Here is a 17,553-nt window from a genome sequence, read left to right as displayed (position 1 = left end):
ATTAATTACGTAATATGACAAGGCTGGTAATATATTTCAGCATTAAATTGATGAGAGATAAATGGTGATATTAAAAAGGATTATTCTTATTAGGCAGATTAATTTTAATATTTTTTATTTTTTTTATTTTCTTAAATAAAGCTCAAATATTTAAATGATGCCTGAAATGCACCATTGGTCTTTAGGTGAAGATGAACTTGCAATATAATGTAATATTCACAAATGTAATCTTTGACAAGCAGGACTATGCACATTGCTTACTTATGTATTGAACTACTACAATTTCTAGGGCTGTCAAGAAAATCAAGGGTGAATATAGAACACACGGTACTAATGGTATGGAAAAATGGGAACAAGCCTGAACATGGGTGAACATAAAATAGAGCATATGTGGGTTAGGCTGACCAGGATTGGTTAATAATGTAAGTTATGTTGTACGAAACAGAATCTTTAGAGAGCTTATCCTAGATGTAAGTGAAAAAAATAGAGACATTGTTTTATTGATGGAATTTCAGTTCTTTAACAGTCTTGAGTATGGAACACTCATTACCAAAATTAGCACCTGGCTCTTTGGTGCGAAACTGAAAGCACATTTTTCAAACACATGCAGGTCCAGAAAATGCAGCGGCTCATATCCTTTCCTCTGCACAGAAGTTGACATCCAGGTTTCATCTATACTGATAAATAAAGGTTTGATCATGAGCACTCAAAAATTTTAAGTTATTGAATTTTTAATATCATGGTGTTTGCATTGGTTTACTATGGGAACTGAATTAGTACCGTGAGTCCTTCATATACGCTCTCAGTCTGATTCAACCAATATAAACTCAAAGTAAATAAGAATCCAGCAACTTAGTATTCCACCCTACCTACTTTCTCAAATAGTAATTATGTATTTATATGTACTTTTGTAACGTCCATATATCTCTCTATTCTTCGATCAATCGATTTGTCTCTTTCTCTTTAGGTATTATGATTGTGGGTGTGTTTATAAAAAATTAAAAGATATCTTTCTCTTTGTATGTGGGATTGTGTGTTGTATGAAAACAAAACTAACTCATCCCTCTGTATGTGTGATAATGATTTTACATACAGAAAACTATAGAGCATATCCCCTCCATATGCATGTGTTATTCTATACGTGTGCACGAGACCAATTCGACTCTTCCCATCCCTTGCGCGTGAAATTGTGTGTCCATGTATGAAAAACATCATAGACCTCAACTCGATTTCTTTTGAATTTCTGTCTGTGTTTTGGCATGAATAAAACAAATTAGTATCACTCCCTTGACACAGGTGTTAGTAAAAAAGATTGATTGGTATGAAAAATATAATACCCAGCAAACACCCCACCCTTATCCCTTGTTGCCCATTTACCAGTCTACTTAGCTTGGTATACGATTATTCTTTTTTGTTACTCTCTCTCTCTCTCTCTCTCTCTCTGCGACAAAGTTGATACATTGTTGCAGCTTAGTTACTGGAATAATGTCAACATTCTTATATGTCTGTACAAAACGTAATTGCAATTTCTAAGTGACGATCGAAGCTCTAAAAATATACTCTAAAATAGAATCATATCTATGAATTTCTCAGTTCAATAACATATATGTTTGTCTGCAATTGAGTGTCTTTCCTTCCATTTCGTTAAAATTTCCGGGGGGGGGGGGGGGGGAGACTGTTCCCATACGCAATGTGAATATTGATACCACACGAAAACCTACCGGTCTAAACATATATAAAGATAGCTTTCCCTTTCAGCCCATAGCGAACCAAATTCTCCCAAGGCGACCCAACTGTAATATTACATTCCCTCTCATGGTAACTAAATTACACCCAAAATGATCCCTTTATTGCTCACTAAATAACTTATTTAATAATGGAAAAGAAGTTTTATTGATTATAATTATCAAAACAGAATGAATCATATATATCCCAATGAGAACGCCATATTAATAGTTTTTTTTTTTTTTTTTTTATTCTAGGAATCATTGTGCGGAACAATAATCAAAGATGTCGTTTCTGTTGAAAAGAAATCCTGAGGGGACTCTTAAAGAATTTTGCTTATTTGAAATCTTGCTTTTTACAAGACAGGTCATGCAGCCAATTTGTATAAAAAACTCTAAAACATTATTTAGGTGGTGAATATCAATATGTCTTTTAAAAGATTAATTTAATTTCTTATTCTCAGCATCTTCAGTTGATTATCCATGAAAGCCTGTAGTTTATGAAGACAGATTATGAGCAAGATGCTAGTGCCTCTCCATGAACGTCAGAGTTTGTATGGACTAGAAGGAGGAGTTTGTATGGACTAGAAGGAGGAGTTTGTATGGACTAGGAGTTTGTATGGACTAGAAGGAGGAGTTTGTATGAACGAGAAGGAGCTTGTATGGACTAGAAGGAGGAGTTTGCATGGACTAGAAGGATGAGTTTGTATGGACTAGAAGGAGTTTGTATGGACTAGAAGGAGGAGTTTGTATGGACTAGAAGGAGGAGTTTGTATGGATTAGAAGGAGCTTGTATGGACTAGAAGGATGAGTTTGTATGGACTAGAAGGATGAGTTTGTATGGAGTAGAAGGATGAGTTTGTATGGACTAGAAGGAGTTTGTATGGACTAGAAGGATGAGTTTGTATGGACTAGATAGAGGAGTTTGTATGGACTAGAAGGAGGAATTTGTATGGACTAGAAGGAGGAGATTGGAGATGAATCTACTACCCATGACATTCCACAGTTCATCCTTCTACCGAATGACGCTAATATGTCTTAAGTACAGAGGAGATTAACATTTGTGTTCTGACCCATACTATACCCGTCAAAAGAGTAATATGAAGAAAGAAAAAAAAAAACGTAAATTTAATGATGCTGAATTGTCTTATTGTACTCAACTGGTCAACAAAGGATTAACTCTGAGTAAAATATTCATATATTACAGAACATTTCCATATCTTTTTCACTATATAATTACCTCATTCGAATTTAGTCAGCTTAGACCAGACTTCAGTCTCAACTGGCTTCTTATTCTACAGCATAAAGCGTACCAAACCAGCTATTAAGATTAATTAACTTGTCAGAGCACTACTAGTCAGTTCCCAAGTCTTTTAGAAAAGATTTGACGCTTTATTGAAATCATGTTTACTGTCACGTGCCTCGTACTGTATTAATTCTAATACTGGAGAAGGTGGACAATTAAATTTTAGATAGCTCCGAGCAGCCCAGTCAGCAATGCCGACGGTCTAGGTGTATAAATTTCTCAAGGTAAACGTTATAACAATTTAATAAAATATATCAAAGGCATTCAGTAATTTTATCGACAAATTTCTCAATTGCAATTTCCTTCATACAAATACCATCAATTCACAGTTAACAATTACTACTTCATCATATGAAAATTAGAGGCCTTAAGTGATAGTGTTTCCTTACAGTGTTGTCTTTGATACTCATATGTAATCACTGTCCGCCTCTTTCTTTTTGGTACTTCAATACCCTTGACTACGTGCTTTCCTGGCACTTTCGGATCCGTCCTTCATACACTCCCGGTGCTCCCTGTCAAGTGCTCCTTCTGGCACTGCTCACGTTACACTAAACCCATGCCACGTGCTCTCCACTTCTCTTCCCTCGTCTACGATCCCTAACATCGACCCTTAAAGCTTCCTCAGAAGCCTTTGTTCGCAAATCCAAACCCAGAATTTCACCAGAATCCCGTCCCCGCCTTTTAACGAGAGCACACTTCAGCTACTCGGAGTAGTCTAATGTCTCCCAACTTCTCCATGATCCACCCCTGGCTAGGTTGACACATGCACTGATTGAGAAATGGATTTAGTTTGAGCATAAGCGGCTGCTTATTGAAAATCCTCCCTAGGTCTTTATCTCTCAGTTTTGGTTGGATATGGTCCGATATCTTTGAAAAACTTCCTTGGGGTAATTTAGCCCTTACTTGTTCTCTCGGGTTTCCGGTCCCTAAAACCCTAAATTGCTTCCAGGACGGTCCTGACATTACTGACTGATGACAAATCAAGCGTAGGAATCTCTACCTGGTCGGCCTGCTGGTAGAAGGTGGAATTCCCTTTGAATTTACCTCAATCGGGTCTTTGCGTAATGGTTAAACAACCGACAGGCAGTTTCTTTGTGTCCAGAATTGGGTCTAATGTCGTAATATGCTATAATACTTATCGACCTTATCCAAGGTGCTCCTAACTACGAATTAACGTACACAAGAACTATGAAGCATCAGCCAATTTTCTCACAACGTAACATGTACAGAGTTTTAATCGCCTTTGAAAGAATGTACGGTATTCTAGTCATATTGTTCACAATGTTGGTGACTTTATTTTCTAAGGACACGTATTTTCCCCAACGAGATTGTAACTAAAATATATATATATATATATATATATATATATATATATATATATATATATATATATATATATATATATATATATATATATATATATATACATACATACATACATACATACATATATATATATATATATATATATATATATATATATATATATATATATATATATATATATATGTGTGTGTGTGTGTGTGTGTGTACGCGCGCGTGTGTGTGTATGTGTGTGGTTTGCATATAAAGGTTTTAATTGTGTTCTACCTATTCATTCTTCTTTAGTTTCTTAATATATCTTGATATTGTTTCATACGTGCCTGTCTTTCTAATGCAATTCATTTAAACTAAATGTGAGCTTTTTCCTATCAGCTAAATAAAGGTATTACTTCCTAAATATAAATAATTCACGCTTTATTCTAATTATTTAGAAAATTAATTGTAGTGTGGGCCAGTTTTAAGTTAGTTTTTATTTTATTGTTTTGCTACCTGAAAGATAGGTGTTATGATAAAAAAAATCTTTGTAGAATAATTTTTGTACATTGAAATGTGTCTGTAGTATATATTTTACGGTATATTCTTTGTAGTGCATTTTGTTGGGGACAGCGCAGCGTGACACGTAACCGTTTAGCTCGATTCATTGGCTAGGTTCACTATAGCTTGGCAACTTTAATAATTAATCTGTTCTGTGCGGGCATGATTGGAATTCTAGCAAGGATCCGCTTGTTCGAAAAGACAGATAGAGCGCGATGTTAATAGCGAGATTATAGCGGTAAACTGCCCAGGGCGACATGTACCATAGGTGATTTATAAGAAGTTGTGGTCCATTTGAAGCAGGTGTTGTAAGATGATATTTGAAAAAAATAATTATTACTAAAGGCGGACTATAGGAAGAATTTCCTTACATCTGTGGCCTGATAAAATTTTGGCGGGAAATACAGTAATTCTGACTGGCTAAGTTGAACGAGGGGATGTGTTCACTGACGGACTTCAGGGGTTTTAAGATAGTCCCCTCGTAGAATTAAGCTATCTAAGTTCTGTAGTTCGGCAAAACGTAACTATGGGAAATAAGAGATGTATTGTTAGATTGTCCTAAGAGACGCGTGCCGGAAAGTAACAACTTTTTTTGAATCTCGGGTAAAGCACGGGATTAGTTTCAACTGAACGCAGTGTATATTCATTGATGTAAGTTTGTAATTATTATAGAATTTAGTAACTTTAAATTCATACTTCAATTTGTATTGAGTTTAGAAATAATAAGTGCATGTTCATGTAATTAAGTTGCGAATTCTTTCCAACTGAAAATACAGTGTAGCATTAAGAACATGTGTCGACTGACAGCTAGTGATTTACAGCCGACAGGGGCGCAATGATGGTTTATCTAAAGAGGTATAATTATGTCATGTCTTCGGTAGGAATGAGATGTCACTACAAAATCCATAAATTCACTATCAATAGGATTGTGTATCAATATATAGATAACAATCTTGGTATCATACATATATCATTGGAAGGGAAGAAATCAAATTTCTAACATAAGTAGACTTTTAATATATAGTAATCTGCATAACTCAGCTATTATAAATACAAAGAAATTTCCTACAGAGAGTTTTGGTCACAGCCCGTAAACTTTAAAAGCTTTTATCCAATAATAATAATAATAATGATAATAATAATCATCATCATCTAATGCAGTGTTTCTGCTTTACGGCTTCCTTTTAACTAATTGTATAAACCTCCAAGTTATTCCTTATACTGTCTTCACAACTGAATGAAGAATGTACATTTTACATTTGAAGATTGTTGAAACATTTTAATAGAGAAGATGGACAATATTGCTTTAACTAGAGTTTATTTTATTTAAAGTTGTTAAGCAAGTATACAACGTATTGAAATTTGGAATAAAAGTCTTCCTGATATAGTAATGTGTGACGCTTTTATATCTTTACTTTTGAATGGCGAATATCGATATATGCATATTATCATTGTCTTTCTCGTTTCATGAAAATCTGTTTCAAGGTTTTTTTCAAAGTGTTTATACTGTTTGAAATACTTTCATACTTATCATAATAATTAAGTTAAAAAGGTCCCGTTGCATCATCTAAAAGGTGGGGATTATACCAGCATTCCACTCTGTATGTCCTTCCTTAAATAATTAGTGTATCTCTTTCAGCATTAAGGACACAGATTTTAAACTTTGGAATGTGACTGGGGATAGTATTTAGACGTGCATTGTGGATTCAAAATTTTAATTAATATTGCGTGCTTAACTTTCCTCCGTGGTTGTGAGTTGCAAACTACATTGTTTACGTAGATAAGGTTCGTAAATGATTGCAAGTTGTAAATAATATGTTTACGTTGAAGCACGAGTGAAAAGTCAGTCTTGTTTATGGTTAGATTATGTTTTACCGTTGAAAATCTTCACATTCTCTTACATTATAAATTAAGGGAAAATGTATAAACAAAGAATTCAACCCTACTTTAAGATCGGTCTATTTAAATCATTTATAGTTGTAATGTGTTTAACTTTGTCTTTGGAATTACTATGTGCTTATTGACTTTCGAATAACGCATTATTTTGGAATTATTGTGAACTCATTGAAAGACATTTAGGATTGCATAATTGGGAATCATCAGGGCATTTAAGACTGCTGTAATTCATTCGGAACATTCAATATTTTTGGATTAATATATCATACATTTAACATTATTCGGGTTTTATTTCACAAAACTGTAAGAGTCTCATAAATTTTCCATTTTGCTAGTAGAGAATAAATTCCTTGTTTATATTATTTAAATTGGTTTAACTTCTTTCTGATACTTAATTTAAGACCCAGAACGTAAATAAATATGGGTTTGTACGAATCTGAAGTTCCATAAAACATTTCAGAGATATTAACATTTGTCTTTAAAATTTAAATTAACTTTGTTTGGGCTTTTCCTTGTCTCTGTTAAGGATTTAATTTCACACATTTGAGAAATCGTTGCTCAAACCAACAAACATTCACAATGATATTTAATGTAGAGAACTTTGATTCAAATCCTACCCAGAATTGATAAGAGCCTAAGGAAAAGGACGAGTTGCTTGTGCTTGCCAGACATTACGATCTTTCTGAAGCGAAATCGTGTTTATCAAGGCAAGCAGTAAACAATGTTTTGATTCGATAAATGGAGGTATAAAAAAAAAATTGGGATATATTAGCTGTAATTACTTGAGGTCCCTACCAAAACCAGTTATGGATTTACCAGTCCGAAAATGTTGAATTGCAGACCTGACATCTGATTCATGTTATGGTGACAGGAAGACCGTGATTGCGTTCGCTCAAAGGTGCAATGGCATTATATATATATATATATATATATATATATATATATATATATATATATATATATATATATATATATATATATATATATATATATATGTGTGTGTGTGTGTATATATATATATCTTGGGTCATGGGAAACAGCATTTCTAAGAGTTTGTGAGACGAACAATCTCGTAAAAGCAGTATCGTAAAAGCTTGTGGAGATCCTTTTTCATAACAAGTGGTGGACGAATATCATGAATAAAGGTGTCACTTCGCATAATTATGATCCACGAGAGAGACTTGCACCAAAACCTTTGTGACTAGCAGACTTCATACCGCTTATTTATGCAAACGCCTTACCTACAGTACTAGCCTACTCACATGGCCGATCCTTGATTGGATCTACTTTGCTCCTGTTGGAATATCCAGCAACTAGATGCAAATTCCCAGTAACAATGAGTACTCCATTACCAACACCTTGTCCAGTTCCAGTGACTCAGACTCCATTCGACTATGGTTCCTTTGACCCTACGCAGACAACGATTGAAAAATAAAGCCAGTATCTTAAGCAGACGACTACCGAATAAGCCCCCACAACACAACAAGGTCAGCAGTAGCGGCCCTTCCGAGGCCTCAGCCAGTTCTAAAGAATCATAATAACTCTATTACACGGAAAACTAATTTGACATTACATATACTGTCAGTGCCTAGAACATTCTGAGTTTAGCTGTTTAATTCAGTTAATGTGACTCATAATACTATTGATAGTTTTTCTTGGAGTGCGTTTTCTCTGGAAACATCAGATTCTCACATGCAGGTATGTCTGTTATCACATTAGATATTTTTAAAGGTGATCAATCACAGAATCCTGTTAAATGGTTAGATCTTTGTATACAATGGGCAAAGTTTTATCAATTATCAGAAGCTAGAGATTTGAATGCTTTTCCTTTTCATCTTCAACAATATGCTAAAGTATGGTATGAATCACTACCTGATACTGTTAGAAACAACTGGTCTAGTCTGGTAGCTGCATTTACATCCAGGTTTCACACTGACGATATCATTTTAGATTTATCAATTTTACAAACTCGACAAGAATCTTCTGAAACAGTTATGGACTATCTAAGTCGTCTTTTACAAATTGCAAATAACCAAGCTATCACAGATCAAATATTGGTAGCAGATGCATTACAAGGTTTAAAACCAGCCTTTAGGAAAATTGTACTGAGTCAAAACCCGACAAATATGGATGATTTACGTCAAGCCACAAATTTAGCAGAGAAATCTATTGTCACCACTTTTAACAATGATTGGTCTACACTTAACGCAATTTTAGAGGAACATAAACAATTTAAAGATGATATTAAAGACGTCAACTCAACAGAACATATAAAACAATTCATTCTCTCAATCTTTTCTTACGTGCCGATAAGAAACCATTTCGGTCGCACAGGTCTATCAACATCATACTTTTTCTTACAAGCCAAATTTCCAAAATGTTTATCCAGCTCAGTACACTGTTCTCGCGATAAATACACATATCAATTACCTCATGGTGCGAGCTACCAGTCACAAACACATAGTCGTTCCCAAACATACTGTGTCGGATGCGGCGGACTGTGTACATCACGTAGAGCATGTCGCGCACTCAATAAACAGTGCCACTTTTGTCACAAAACAGGTCATTTTTCACGAGCATGCTTCTCGTTACAACAACAATATGAATTTGCGCCAAATCAAGGGACACAACCTTGCTACAAGCGAACTTGACAGCCCCAAGTTACCTTGGTAGCAACAATTCATAAAAATCTCATTCCAACCTACATCAGAGACAAGACAACTAATGCACTTTTTGATTCAGGAGCAAATATCTCAGAATTAATGAAAAACTTCTGTCCGTGTAGGTTTGAATTCACTCTCCTTGCTAGACGATACGGTAACCATAAATTTGATTCATAATGAGTCTGGTCTGGTACGCGCCACGGAAAGTACGATGATTCAGCCTAACTCAGTTGGCATGATCGCAGTACGTATCAGTAAAATCCCAAAAGGAACATCTGTTTTACTCGAACCGCCTCATGCTATATCAAACACGACAACTCTACCAGGCAGAACAATTTTGACAGTTTCTAAGAAGAACCTTTTACAAATTATTAACCCTACTCCAATGGCTATGCATGTACCTGCCAATACCGTTTGAGCTTATGTGGACGTACTACACGCACAAACAATATTTACCATTAATGAGGACACTTTTGATAGGAATGACACACCTGATATCATGAATACACAATCTAGCAAACCACGAGAACCAGATAATCTTTCAGTTTACACTCTTCAGATTTGCTGTTAGCTTAGACGAATTGGGTAGATCTACTGTATTCACCCACCCATGCCGCTTCGTTGTCAACCTTATCGTGCGGCACCGTACATCATTAAGGAAATTTACAGACAGGTAGAGGAATTATTAGAACATCAACTAATTGAACCCATTTCATCTAGTTATGCATCCCCAGTTGTATTGGTCAAAAAGAAAAATGGTGACTATTGTTTTGCTATTGACTATAGGAAACTTAATCAGGTGACACAACCGATGACATTCCCTGTTCCAAGATTAGCAAATGTCATCGATGCCGTTGGACAAACTCAACCATGTCTTATCAGTACCTTAGATTTAAATTCAGCATTTTGACAGAATTAAAATGGACCCATTATCGAAACATAGAAGCGCATTTATAACATCACGTGGTCTCTACCAATGGAATGTAATTCCGTTTGGACTCAGAAATGCTCCCGCCAGTAATTTTGTTCTTTTAGGTCATGTTCTTAGAGGTATAACAGGGTCAATATGTATTGCATACATAGATGACATCATTATTTTTCCAATTCATTTGAAGAAAACCTCAAATATCTTGATCTCAGTTTAATCGTTTACGTCAAGAACTTGACACTCAAGCCTTCAAAATGTGTATTTGCAGCATCGGAGGTTGTTTATCTTGGTCATAAATTCTCAACAAAAGGAATCAAAGTAGATGAATCTAAAATAAATACAGTAACACAATTTCCTGTTCCTAAAACACAAAGATATTAGGAGTTTTCTAGGTTTGTGCAACTATTACAGAAAATTTGTTCACGGTTATTCTACCAAAACGACATCATTAAATACGTTGTTAACAAAACCAGTTCATTCCTTTGGACATATGAGTGTTAAAAAGCATCTGAAACTCTGAGGACAGCTTTGACTTCACTGCCTACCTTTGCTTATCCTGATTTCAACAAACCATTTAGACTTACATGTGATGCACAGCTCTATGGTATATTTTGTCTCAAATAGGGAGGATGACAAAGAACATGTTATTGCTTATGCTGGAAGAGCGTTAACAGACGCTGAAAAGCGTTGGTCAGTTACTGAACAATAATGAATAAATCATGTTTACCTATCACATCAGAACTTCACTGTCATTACAGATCACGAAGCGCTAGTGTGGCTTAAGACAGTTAAACACACGTGAAATAAATTAATTTGTTGGTCACTTCCTTTGCAAGAATACGATTTCGACATCGTATACACTCCAAGACATAAAAACACAAATCCTGATGCACTCTCACGTCGACACTACGAGCAAACTGATAACACCCACAGTGAAGCGGAGAAGTCTCCAGACTAAATAGAGACACAGACTACTCAATCAGAGCCAGCTGCTCACACTATTCAAAAGGAATTGACGAAAATTACATTATACTACACTAATGAAGATATTTCACTCCTATCCGCAGACACACTAATGATAGCACACTTAGTGATCCTTCTTCAGAACTACCAGATTTCGCCCAATATCATCGCGAGTGCCCTGATTTCAAGGATATGTATGTTTACTTATATTAAGGAAAATTACCAGAAACTACTCGTCGCGCAAAAGCTTTTCCGTATGAAGCAAGTCAGTATGAACTGATCAATGGCGTCTTACATCATTTTTTCCAGCCTCGAGCAAAATACAAAACTTGGTCAGATCAAGTCATAAAACAAGTAGCTCTACCACCAAATTAGAGACATGATGTCCTTCTGTCTTATCACGATTCAAAAGCAGGAGGTTGTCACTTAGGTGTCCAAAGAACATATAAAGCTATCAAACAAAAATACTGTTTATCTAAAATGTATCAAAATATGTATGACTACATTACATCATGCTCTCAATATCAGCTCATTAAGTGAGATACAAAAGCTCGAAAGGCCCCATTAACACATTGCCTCAGGAAGACGTATTTTCTCGGTGGCACATGGACATTATGTGCATGCCAAAAAGTATGGAAGGTTACCATTATATCGAATTGGTGACATTTTGTCACATTGGTGTGAAGCCTTTCCCTTACGTCCTCAAACAGCAACGGAAATCGAGTGATTTGCACAATGAAATATTTACACGTTATGGTGCACAGCGAACACTTGTTAGTGATCGTGGACGAAACTTTATGTCTCAGATTGTCCTAGCAATCTGTGATCTATGTCAAGTAACACGTCACCATACCGGTTCATATCACCCTCAAACTAACGCTGTGTGTGAGCGTTTGAATAGCACAATTACGAATCACTAAGGGCATACTGCAGTAAACACCACGATGATTGGCCGTCGCTATTGCCCAGCATAATGATGGCATTCCGAATGAGTCCAACAGTTAACTAGACGGGCTACTCACCTTATTGCATAGTCTTTAGGAAAGAAATGACTTTACCTTTTGATGTGTCGCTTACACCTCTATCCAGAAACAAACACAACCATACATAGATCAGTTAATTCAAAGACTAAAGATAGTTGAAGAATTAGCTAGAGCAAACACTCGCGATGCGCAACACACAACCAAACTTAGGTTTGACCAGAAAGCCAAGGAACCGTCCTTTCGCGTCGTAGATTATGTACACCTACAAATCTCACATATACCCGTAGGGTTATCAAATATGCTTTACCCCCCCCCCCCACCCCCCAGGAGGGTCCTTATTATATTACTCAGTTAGACCCGAATAACACCTACAGATTACGCCGTTCTTCCGACAATAAAGAAATGAAACCACTTGTACACGCCAACAGGCGTAAGCATTATACAAATCCTAGGGATTATCAACCTCTGACATCGGATTCAGCCAATACAGTCCCTCAGTCTACTCAGGCTCCACATAATCAAACCAGCAAAAGACATGCACCAACTGACAATAGTACATAATGGTACTGCGTTGATAAACTTTTGAAATCCAAAAGGATTTCTGGAATGAAACATTACATGGTTAAGTGAACCGATGGATCCACGCCATCATGGCAACCAACGGAGAATGTTTATCAGTCATTAAAAGAAGCATTTCACAGAACACGCACACAATCGAATACACGTCGCAAACGAATAGTTCGAATATTTCGTAATTGAATTCAATGCGAAATTCTGAAATAAATTCCTTGGTATATGAGAGAGATAATTATAATCGTACCCTCCTCCATTCCATTCTTTCTTCATACCTTTTACTTCGTTTTCTTCTTTCTGGCGCCAAATCTCTTAGATCTCTTTCTTTCTCTTTAAGGTATGGATAGAATATGGATTCGGTTCGTAGAACTTTGTTTACTAGATACGCGCATACTGCAGTTTACCGTATATGCGTATCTTGCAATTAACTACATAAGCGAGTACTGTAGTTTACCACATGGAAATGTTATGAAAGTACTGCAGTTTTCCACATATGCCTGTCCTGTAGTTTACCGTATATCCATGTCGTGCAGTTTACAAGATGAAAAGCAAGCTGCTAAGATTAATATACTTGACAAGACACACAACGTCAGGGTCCAAACACCTTTTAATAAAGATCCGATGCCTTGATCGCAGTGCTAACTCACATTCACTGAGTTATGATCGCTTTTGATATAATGTCAAAAGGTAGTGTTCAACATGGTAGAACGAAGATTTGTGTGTTCTAAGGACACATTTTCTTCATGAAGTCAATAATATGGGGTGGGGGAGGGGAAATGTGAATACTGTCATCGTCAGTGCTATATCTTCTTATACGAGAGTAGCACTCCACTTTGTAGATTACAATGTCATTGAATTTCCATTTCTGTCGTGAAATATCAATCGGTATATATGTGTATTCGGTATATTGAACAGAAAGAGATAACATGGACAATCGTGTGCATTTTCCACGCTTTGAACTAAACTTGGCTTTCATAAAATTTCAAAACAAAAACTATGTTACTTCGTAAGCAAGTATAAAATTTCTTATTGGAGTTACTCGTCAATATACTAGCAACATAATAGCAAATATGAAAGTAATGTGAAATGATGCAAGACATCCATCCAAAACATCTCTTCCGATTACGAATTCCATTGGAGGCATTATATACAACAGCTTCCTGAAGGTTACATCTTGCTGGGGCACGTAGAAAAAATACCAAGCCGATGGACGCGCCTCAGTAGGTGACCAGGGTCGACCTGACATTGGAACTCGATCCAAACCCTCCTCATCACTGGTCCAACATCACAACCACCGAGGTTTTCAGAATCAGAATTAAGAATGTTCAGTTGTATAGATTTGCTGTTTCTTTTCAGTGTTATAAAAGCTATTCATGCCATTTCCAGCCATTGATATAACTCGGTAAACATGGTGTAGGACTGCGACTACGAATACCATGCGGTTGGAGCTCGTGCTCTTCGATTGTCTTTCCATTTATATTTTGTTATAAAACTACGTTATAAAACTTTAAATACGTTTCAGCTAGTCAAAACTGATCATAACTGTTTTACGTACATGTATCCCTAACAAATTAATAATAGATGAGAACAGATTTTGAATGGCTGTCAATATGAATGAAATAACCACGGATGATGAAATAAATATTGTCAACACAAGGAGATAACAGTTTAAAATAATTCGTGTTACAACAAATTGTAAAACGTCAACTGCAAATTCTATATGGCGGCTTTATAATTTTCTTCTTGGTTTACAGCTTTATCGGCACTGCTTCTCTCCTGCTGGTCAAAATGATTCGCTGTCCTCAATAACAATTTGTTGGAGAGACCATTCATATATTTCTTTTTATTAACATAAGAGGTCGTTAAGCTATTATTTCCAAAGAAGGAATTGAGTGGACAACGCAATCCTACATGAATGTGATCTATGGGTGGACTTCTGAATGCAGGAAGAAGGGTGTATTGTTCACTCTTTCGCGTCTACTATTTTATCCTCCTCGAGAACCAATTTTTGCCTAGCATGCTGTACACCCATTATTATTATGTTATCATATTTGCTGTTCATGTTCATTCAATTCGAAAACAATTTTATGACCGGTTATAAATTCTCTCTCCCTCTCTCTCTCTCTCTCTCTCTCTCCTGGCTAAACCTGACCAACCCACACAAAATGAAAGAAGCAATCTTCCATCGTTACTGACTTTCCTAAAAGCTCATTTGTTTGTATCCTTGTAATTGTAAGTGTATTCTAAATCAGAATGCCACTTGCAAATATTCTGCATCTTATCTCAATTAATCTAAAGTAATTAATATGCTTCTTCATTAGGCCTTTACACTGATGTCACTGATAGTTTTCTATTGAATCAAATAGGAATTTATTCTCCCTTTATGGTCCACTGCAGTATCATTATTTTCTTCCATGGGATTTAGTCGGGAAAGTTGGCAACATATATAATTTTAAACACAAAACAATGGAGAAGAAAGATCGAAAAAAAAAAAAATATTGTTCCTATTTTTCTCGTTTGGGTGAAGGTCAAAGATACGGATCAACAGTCAAGCTAAGCTCAGAGATATTAACGGAGCTTTAATGGCACTTACTCTGGCGTAAATAAATCAAATCCTTCCAACATATTTCTTTCGACAAAGTAATCTTGCAAAATTAAAAGAGCAAATAATACCTGTTCCATTTCCATTCACCTGTACATGCTGTGACTTTCTCCGTCAATATGCAAGGAAGCTTTTAGTTTGAATGCAATAGCTTTCATCACCTGTAACGTCATTTGCAACATTACAAACGGTTCGAAGATGGACGGTGTGCAAAATGCACAGTATGGTATCAAAACGGTTTGAAGATGGGTTGGTATGAGAAATGCACGGCATGGTATTACAATTGAACGAAGACGGGACGGTATGCAAAATCCACAGTATGGTATGAAAACGGTACGAGGATCATAGACACGAATAGGAAGACAGCTGAGAACGGTACGAGACTGTAAGTTGTCCTGGTAACTTTGAAGCGATGTAAAAGGTTGTTTTTAATGTTAAGAATAGAATTTAGGAGGAATCAATTAGCTTTATTAGAGTTAAGTTTGGACCAAAACATGATTGTCAACAGCTACATATGGCAAGACGATGGGACTCTTATTATAAAACGCAACGGTAGGGTAAGGTATTAATAGCCAAGGTTACGAAGAGATGATTAAAGGGTCATTTGAAACGGATTCGAAACGGGAATTGTACGAAATGTGATTCAAAGGATCAAGAACTTTATAGGTACAGTATCGAAAAATAATTGCATTTACGCTAATGGTTTTGTAAGTTAGACTCATAGTACTCACACAAAAGCTCATAACAAATAAGAAATCGCTACGATCTGATCTGCATACCTGGTTTCTGCTTCATGCTGAATCAGACTTCCCCAGCCCTTACATATTTGATATATATGAAAATACAACGAAGTTGCGCCATTTCAAGATCGAAATTTGAGTCAAACTTCCATTACCACTGACAGATGAAGGACACATCGATCCAAAGGCGTAAAATGACTTCTTGTATTGCTCCACATCTGCCCCTAATATCTACATCAAATATTTATAAGACTTCTTTTGTTTTCTTTGACACCTAAGCTGCAACAGAAATTCAGCATCTCAGGTAAGAAGGTGAAATAAATTCTAGAGCTATCTGAAAATAAATCTCACTTACCTTTAAGCTTTAATTTTCTTAGTTTCTACAGTCAATGAATTGTCTCAAAATTTTAAAAGAGCAGCATAGATTAAATAAATACAGGTAAAGAGAAAAGACAAAGAGATCTTACCGTTAAAATGGAATCAGCGTTATAATCAATGCTGTAGCTCAGCTTCTTTTTCTGAAATAGATTCCCATTTCACGAGTCATGTGATAGCTATATGTTTTATCATCTTTGACGTAATCTTGTGTTGATCCCTGATATTACTTGACTATACCTCAACTATCGCCAGATCTATGTCTTATGCATGGTTGCAATCTGGTTTACACCCTTGTTATTTTCTCAAAGTTTAAAGATTTGTTCACACAGCTCATTATCAGCAAAGCATTTTTTCACGTTGCGGTGCAGAACAGGCTCGCTAGCCTATAGATGCATCATTTAGTACACAAGAGGATTTTAAATACACACGCAGTAGAGATTTCAACACCTATTTTCTTTAAACATTTCACCGTCTTCGATTGCCGCCAATGGCAACAGCGGTCTATGGATTGACACTATCAATAATACAAACAAAAATATTTTAATGACAAATTATCCTTGAAAAAAGAAGATGATCTTGTTTAGTTTTCTTTTTAGTTGAACATACCCCTACTATTAGTTTGCAGTAAGAAAAATTCCCTTTCAGCAATTGGCACACGAAGTTCTGGTCATCACTAATGTATCATGGGACCGCTATAAAAAAAGAACTCCAAAAGGCTAAACTTATGCGTGAACATGTTCCTACTGAGTGAACTTCCTAAAGACGTATGTACCATAAGTGTCGATTGGGGAACATTATAAAATCCATTTCAAACTTCTGTTCATAAAAACGATCCCTCTCTCTCCCTTAAATAATTTTCAATTTTAACCAGGACCGCTTTTAATAAAGGAAACTAACAATTAAATAACCTATGGTTTTATCTCTGTTATAGTACCTATAT

The 17,553-nt window shown here is 35.9% G+C and overlaps 1 protein-coding gene across 1 annotated transcript in view; it reads right to left on the bottom strand.

The window, feature by feature from the left end:
- Positions 1–16,717, bottom strand: part of LOC149783152 (uncharacterized) — a 197,264-nt gene extending 180,547 nt beyond the window's left edge. The window contains exon 1 of the mRNA XM_089931386.1: positions 16,703–16,717. The gene's annotated coding sequence lies outside the window, so the exon portion shown is untranslated. The remainder of the gene's footprint in view (positions 1–16,702) is intronic.
- Between the last annotated feature and the right edge of the window lie 836 nt (positions 16,718–17,553).

Source organism: Sinohyriopsis cumingii, chromosome 14, assembly GCF_028554795.1.
Source record: "Sinohyriopsis cumingii isolate HCF-2022 chromosome 14, ASM2855479v2, whole genome shotgun sequence".
NCBI lineage: Eukaryota > Metazoa > Mollusca > Bivalvia > Unionida > Unionidae > Sinohyriopsis > Sinohyriopsis cumingii.
This window is presented reverse-complemented; position numbering and strand designations above follow the sequence as displayed.